The 6,000-nt window shown below is 42.2% G+C and overlaps 1 protein-coding gene across 1 annotated transcript in view; it reads left to right on the forward strand.

Annotated features, from left to right (window-relative positions):
- Nucleotides 1-6,000, forward strand: part of PRC1 (protein regulator of cytokinesis 1) — a 35,362-nt gene that overhangs the window by 926 nt on the left and 28,436 nt on the right. The gene's annotated exons all lie outside the window — the stretch shown is intronic.

The raw sequence follows: 6,000 nt of genomic DNA on the forward strand, positions 1-6,000 counted from the left end.
GAATGTTAACTTTATTTTCTCTAAGTAATGTGATTCATTATTAAATAATTGGTAGTTATTGGTCAAAACGATTGCTCTGAGACTTTGTAAGATTCTTTGTTCCATGATTACAAATGCCCTTCACTCTTTTTCAAATGCTTGCTCTTGCGAGCTTCAGAATTGAGTACAAATCATTGGTTCCATTGGGAAAACAACTCTCAGTATAAGATTGTGAATTATAAACGTGTTAATATATAAAGGACAGCATATTAAAGTTGCTGTGGGTTTAACCTAATGATGCTGTAAAAATGGCGTGGCAGCAGCAACGGTTAGTCGTCCTAACTACACAAGAGGAAAGGAGAATCAAGATCAACAGGCCAAAGCTGATTCCTATGAAGTGGAGGTCAGACACACCGCCATCCTCCAACCTTTTCACCAATTCTCAAACCAGCCATGCCTCCCACAGTGCTCTCTACTTCTCTGTTGGGTTCGATAATTTGTTGCAATGGCCACACAGAACTCACAGACCATACTCAGGTTAAGGAGTTTATTTAGGGAAGTAACAGCTTACTATTCCAGATCAGGAACCACTCAAGATACAGTTCTTTTATCAGGACAGCCTCTTCTCACCTGTCCTCTCAGGCCAACCTCTCTCTGGCCCTCGGCTCTGCCTCAGCCCTGCTTGAGCAAGTGTTACAAAGCTCTTTAGCTCTGCCAGTAAGTGCTTGGGGGCACCCCATTCCACCAGTAAGGCTCTGCCTGAAGGTACTCAGCTTTCTTGCTCTGTGGGCTGGGAAGCCCACTGCGCCGTCTCCTGCCAGTGTTCTGGTTCTGCTGCCTCTGCTGCTGCCATTTCCTCAGCCACTGCTTCAGTCTCTGGTGTTATATCTCTCTTTGTCTCCTGGGTCTAGGTGGTTCTCAGCACAGGGATCCTGGGTCCAAAGGACACGCTCTACTCCCAGCTCTTCTTTCTTGGTGGTACTGAGATCCCCTCCTTTCCGCCTCTGGGATGGCTCATTTTAAGCATAGTGGGACGGCAATACTGACCAATCCCCTCACTAGGGTTCCGTGCACCTTAATTGCTTGGCCCCACCCCCACAAGAGTGCCATGCACCTTATTTGCTTATTAGCAAGCTGTCCAGTCCCCTTGGTGGTCCACATGCACCTCATTTGCATAGCCCCACCTGGTCATTTGGTGGGAGTCACAAGACCATGGTGGGAAAGGCCATATAAAAGCGATCTATTGCCCTGCAAGTGCATTCTGAGGACTATTAAAACCTTATATGATATTGACAGTAAACTCTTATTTCAAGTCCAGTAACAGTTCTTGGATTGTTCAGGCAACTACTTTCAAGAGAGCAAATGAAGGGGGAGAAAAATTTATCAGTTAACTTTAGTTCCAGGCTGACAGATATAATTATGCTTTAAAACAGCAACTGGAATTACTGTACTAACCCAAGCCTGATTTTTAGGTAATCTGGATTTTAGGTATTGATATTTAGAAAGGACTATGAAAAAATAGGCTTCAGAAACATATTTGTTATCAAATTTGTCACCAAATTAATTATGGGTTAGTTAATTCCTGAAAGAGGTTGTACAGGAGATTAGCAAAGCTCCTTTTCTGAAGGACTGTAGGACAGTGGATACAGTGAAGCCTGTCTGAAAGTAGGAAATGATTTAGAGAACCATTTGAGATTTTTTCTAGTCCAGTGACTTTATGTTCAAGAGACTGGAAGTATTGGCCCTTTTTTTTTTTTTTTTTTAACAACCTTTATGCTCTTAGGTGGTATTCTTATACACACTCTCAGTTTTCAGTGATGTATTATAAGAAAAAAAATCTCAGATTTGTCCCTTTTAGAGAATTATCTGAAACCATTTGGCAAGGTGGTATATAATTGTAACATGATAATTATTGTTCACAGTGATTGCCCTGAGGCATTATAACACCATACAACTTATTTTGAAAATGTCAAGTTATTTATTAAAAAATATTTCTTGAGTGTTTATTGTATACAAGGCACCATTATAAGTGCTAGGGATACAGCAGTGGACAAAACTGATATCTCTGCCCTCATGGAGTGACATTCTAATAGCAAAAGAAAAATAATAAATCAATCTTATGTTAAACCATGATTAGTGCTATGGAAAGAAATCAAGCAGAAAAGGGGGATAAGAATACTGAAGGTGCAGAAAGGGGAGCTGCAATTTTAAAGAGATTGATCAGTAAAGACCTCCCTGAGAAGATGGTCTTTGAGCAAAGACTAAAGGAGGTAAGATGTCATGCAGACATCTGGGGGGAAGGGAGATTCAGGTAGAGGGAACAGCAAATGCAAAGGCCCTGAGGTGGGATTAAAAAAAAAAAAAAACTGTTGCTGTCAAGTCAATTCTGACTCATAGCAACCATATAGGACAGAGCAGAACTACCCCATAGGGTTTCTAAGCAGTGACTGGTGGATGCGAACTGCTCACCTTTTGGTTAGCAGCTGAACTCTTAACCATTACACCACCAGGGCTCCTGAGGTGGGATGGTGCCTGGTATATTTGGAAAAAGAGCAAGGAGGCCAGTTTGACTGGAGTAGAGTAAGAACAGAGAAGGAATGGATATCAGATGAAATAGGGCTCTGTAGTCCTTTATAGGGAGCAGTGGTGGTTCTGTGGTAGAATTCTTGCCTTCCATGCGGGAGACCTGGGTTCAATTTCTGGCCATTACACTTCATGTGCAGCCACCAGCCCTCTGTCAGTGGAGGAAGATGTTTTGCTATGATGCTGAAAAGGTTTCAGTGGAGCTTCCAGACTAAGACAGACTGGGAAGAAAGGCCTGGCAATCTACTTCTAAAAAATCAACCAACAGTCTGATCCTGTTGTGCATTGGCTCGCCATGAGTCGAGGGCCAACTCGAAGGCAGCTGACAACAGTAAAGACCTTTGAAGGCCATTATAAAGGCATAGGCTTTTACTCTGAGTGAGATGAGAAGGCATTGGAGAGTTTTAAATAGAAGAAAGGCATAATCTTTGTTTTAACGGGTCTTCTGGCTCTTGTGTTGACAATAAGCTTAAGGGGGTAAAGGCAGAAGAGGGAAATTAGTTAAGAAGCCATTGCAATAAAGTCAAGAGATGGTGGTGACCCGGTGCAGAGCGCAGAGGTTGGAGGTAAAAGGGAGAGAGGTTTTTCCCAAATGGGCTTTTTTTTTTTTTTTTTTTATGTGAAGGGCTTAGCGCAGTGCTTGACACATAGTCAGGTGAATGAATGTGAGTGATTTCTTTTATAAGGATCAACACAAAGCTGGTTCCTATGAGGTGGAGGTTAAAGATGTCCCAAATGTCCAACTTTTCCAAATTGTTGTACCATCCATCATCTCTAACATCAACTGCTCCTCCTCCCCTCAGTACTTTCCCTCCTGTCTTTGGGTTCCATAATTCACTGCAGTGTCTCACAGAACTCACAAACCATCAAGGATATGGCTCATGCAGTTGTGGAGACTGCCAAGTCCCAAATCCGTGGGTCAGGTGTCAGGCTGGAGATTTCTCCTGACTCACATGGTTGCAGGGGCTGACGAACCCAAATCGGCAGGTCAGATGATAAGCTACTGCTCACAAGGCTGTAGAAGCTGGTGAATCAGGTCAGATGATAGGCTGCTGGCTCAAGTTCCAAGAACCAGAGGTCAGATGATGATGAGCTGGATGCAGGATCCAAAGCAAGAGAGAGAACTTTGTCAGAGCATTCATATATATTGGATACAGACCATACCCTCAAGAAAACTCCCCTTACTAGAGCAAGGCAATGCAAGGGTATGACTGGAATAAGGGTGGTAAGGGTGATGTCCTAAGTCACACCTTCTAGGAAGGCGGTGACTCAAGATACATCCTACCCTAATCCTGCCTCATTAACATAGTGGGCAACTCACTTCTAAACAGGGCCATAACCACAGGCAGAGAGGCTAGGATTTACAACATATCACAAAATGGAGGATAATTACATCAGACCACAAAATGGAGGATGACTACATTGTTATATAGCTGCCAGATTACATCATTACATAACAGCCAAACCAGTGAAAATCATGACCCAGACAAGTTGGCATGTAACCTTAACCATCACAAGTTCCACACACTTTATTTGCATTAGCAGCTAGCTGTCCAATCCCCTTGGTGGGCCATCAGCATCTTATTTGCGTTGTTCCACCCAATCATTGGGTGGGAGTCAGAAAGGCTATGGCTAGAAGGGTTATATTAAGTAATTCACTGCACTGCAGTAAGTCTCCGATAAATGATCTTTATTGCCAACCATTGTGGCAGACATTAACATGTAGTTATTCCCAAGACTATTGTGTCTAGGCCCTTTTAATAGGTCTTCCCACCTCCAGCATGTCTCTAGAACTGGGCTCTCAAAGGTCTCTTAATTTCCACATCTAAGGGCCTCTTGTTAGTCTTCTTCCCATTCAACAACTCTTTACTTTTTGATGCCACTTATATATGCTGCTGCTTCAAATTCTTTTTCCCTTGGTGGTTGTGAGATGGTTCTCTCCCACATTCTTAGCTACTCCTGTTTAAGTACCTTCTCTCGCTTCTCTTCTTGGTCCCTTTAGATGTGCCTTACCTGTTCTACGTTCTATCCTTTGATCCTCTTCTTTCCTCTTTTTTTTTTCTTTTACGGTAGGTATATGTTTTGTTATATTATGCTTTAATACAGAGTTAAAGTTATACAGCTATGGTCATCAAAATAATCTTGTAAGATAACAACCAACCCTTAAAATCGTGCTGCAAGGAAATGGCAACCATATTTCCTCCTAATTTCCTAATATTATGCCCTGCCTTCCATAAGTGAGAAGAAAGAAAGCAGGGCATTTTGGACATTTTAATTTTATGTACCTCTTTATCCTGCTTGTTTTGTGCCATCAACTCAATTCTGACTCATAGTGACTCCGTAATCTTTCTTCTCCTACATTTTATTTTTTTGCTGAGAATATATACAACAAAACATACACAAATTCAACAGTTTCTACATGTACAATTTAGTAACACTGATTATATTCTTCGAGTTGTGCAGTCATTCTCACCCTCCTTTTCTGAATTGTTCTTCCCTCATAAACATAAACTCACTGCCCGCCCCATCGCCAGAGTTCCTATCTAATCTTTTGAGTTGTTGTCTCTTTGATCCCATATAGTTTTTAAAAAAGCATAATGCTTGAGGCAGACATTCTTTTACTAGTTAAGCTAAACTATTGTTGGGTTTTAAGAAGACTTCAGGAGATATTTTTGGTTTAAGGTTTAAAGATTATCTCAGGGCAATAGTTTCAGGGGTTTATCCAGGCACCATGGCTCCAGGACTTCTAGAGTCCATGAGAATTTGAAATTCTGTTCTGCATTTTCCCTGTTTTGATCGGGATTCTTCTATGGAATCTTTGTGTTTTTTTTGTTGTTGTTGTTGTGGTTTAAATGAAGTTTACATTTCAAGTTAGTCTCCCGTACAAAAATTTATACATACATTGTTACGTGACCCTAATTGCTCACCCCACTCTGGGACGGCACACTCCTCCTTTCCCCCCCTGATTTCCCATGTCCATTCAACCAGCTCCTAACCCTCTCTGCCTTCCCATCTTACCTCCAGACAGAAGCTGCCCCTTTGGTCTCCTGTATCTACTTGAGCTAAGAGGCACACTCCTCACGAGTATCACTTTATGTCTCACAGTCCAGTCCAATCCCTGTCTGAAGAATTGTCCTCAGAAATTGTTTTAGTTCTGGGCCGATAAAGAATCCAGGGGCCGTGCTTTCCGGGGTTCCTCTAGTCTCAGTCAGACCATTAAGCCTGGTCTTCTTACTAGAATTTGAGTTCTGCACCCCACCTTTCTGCTGCTCCATCAGGGACTCTCTGTTGTGTTCCCTGTCAGGGAGGTCATTGATGGTAGCTGGGCACCATCTGGTTCTTCTGATCTCGGGCTGATGAAGTCTCTGGTTTATGTGGCCCTTTCTGTTTCTTGGGCTAATACTTTCCTTGTGTCTTTGGTGTTCTTCATTCTCCTTT

This window comes from Trichechus manatus, unplaced genomic scaffold (assembly GCF_000243295.1).
Source record: "Trichechus manatus latirostris isolate Lorelei unplaced genomic scaffold, TriManLat1.0 scaffold00009, whole genome shotgun sequence".
Taxonomy (NCBI): domain Eukaryota; kingdom Metazoa; phylum Chordata; class Mammalia; order Sirenia; family Trichechidae; genus Trichechus; species Trichechus manatus.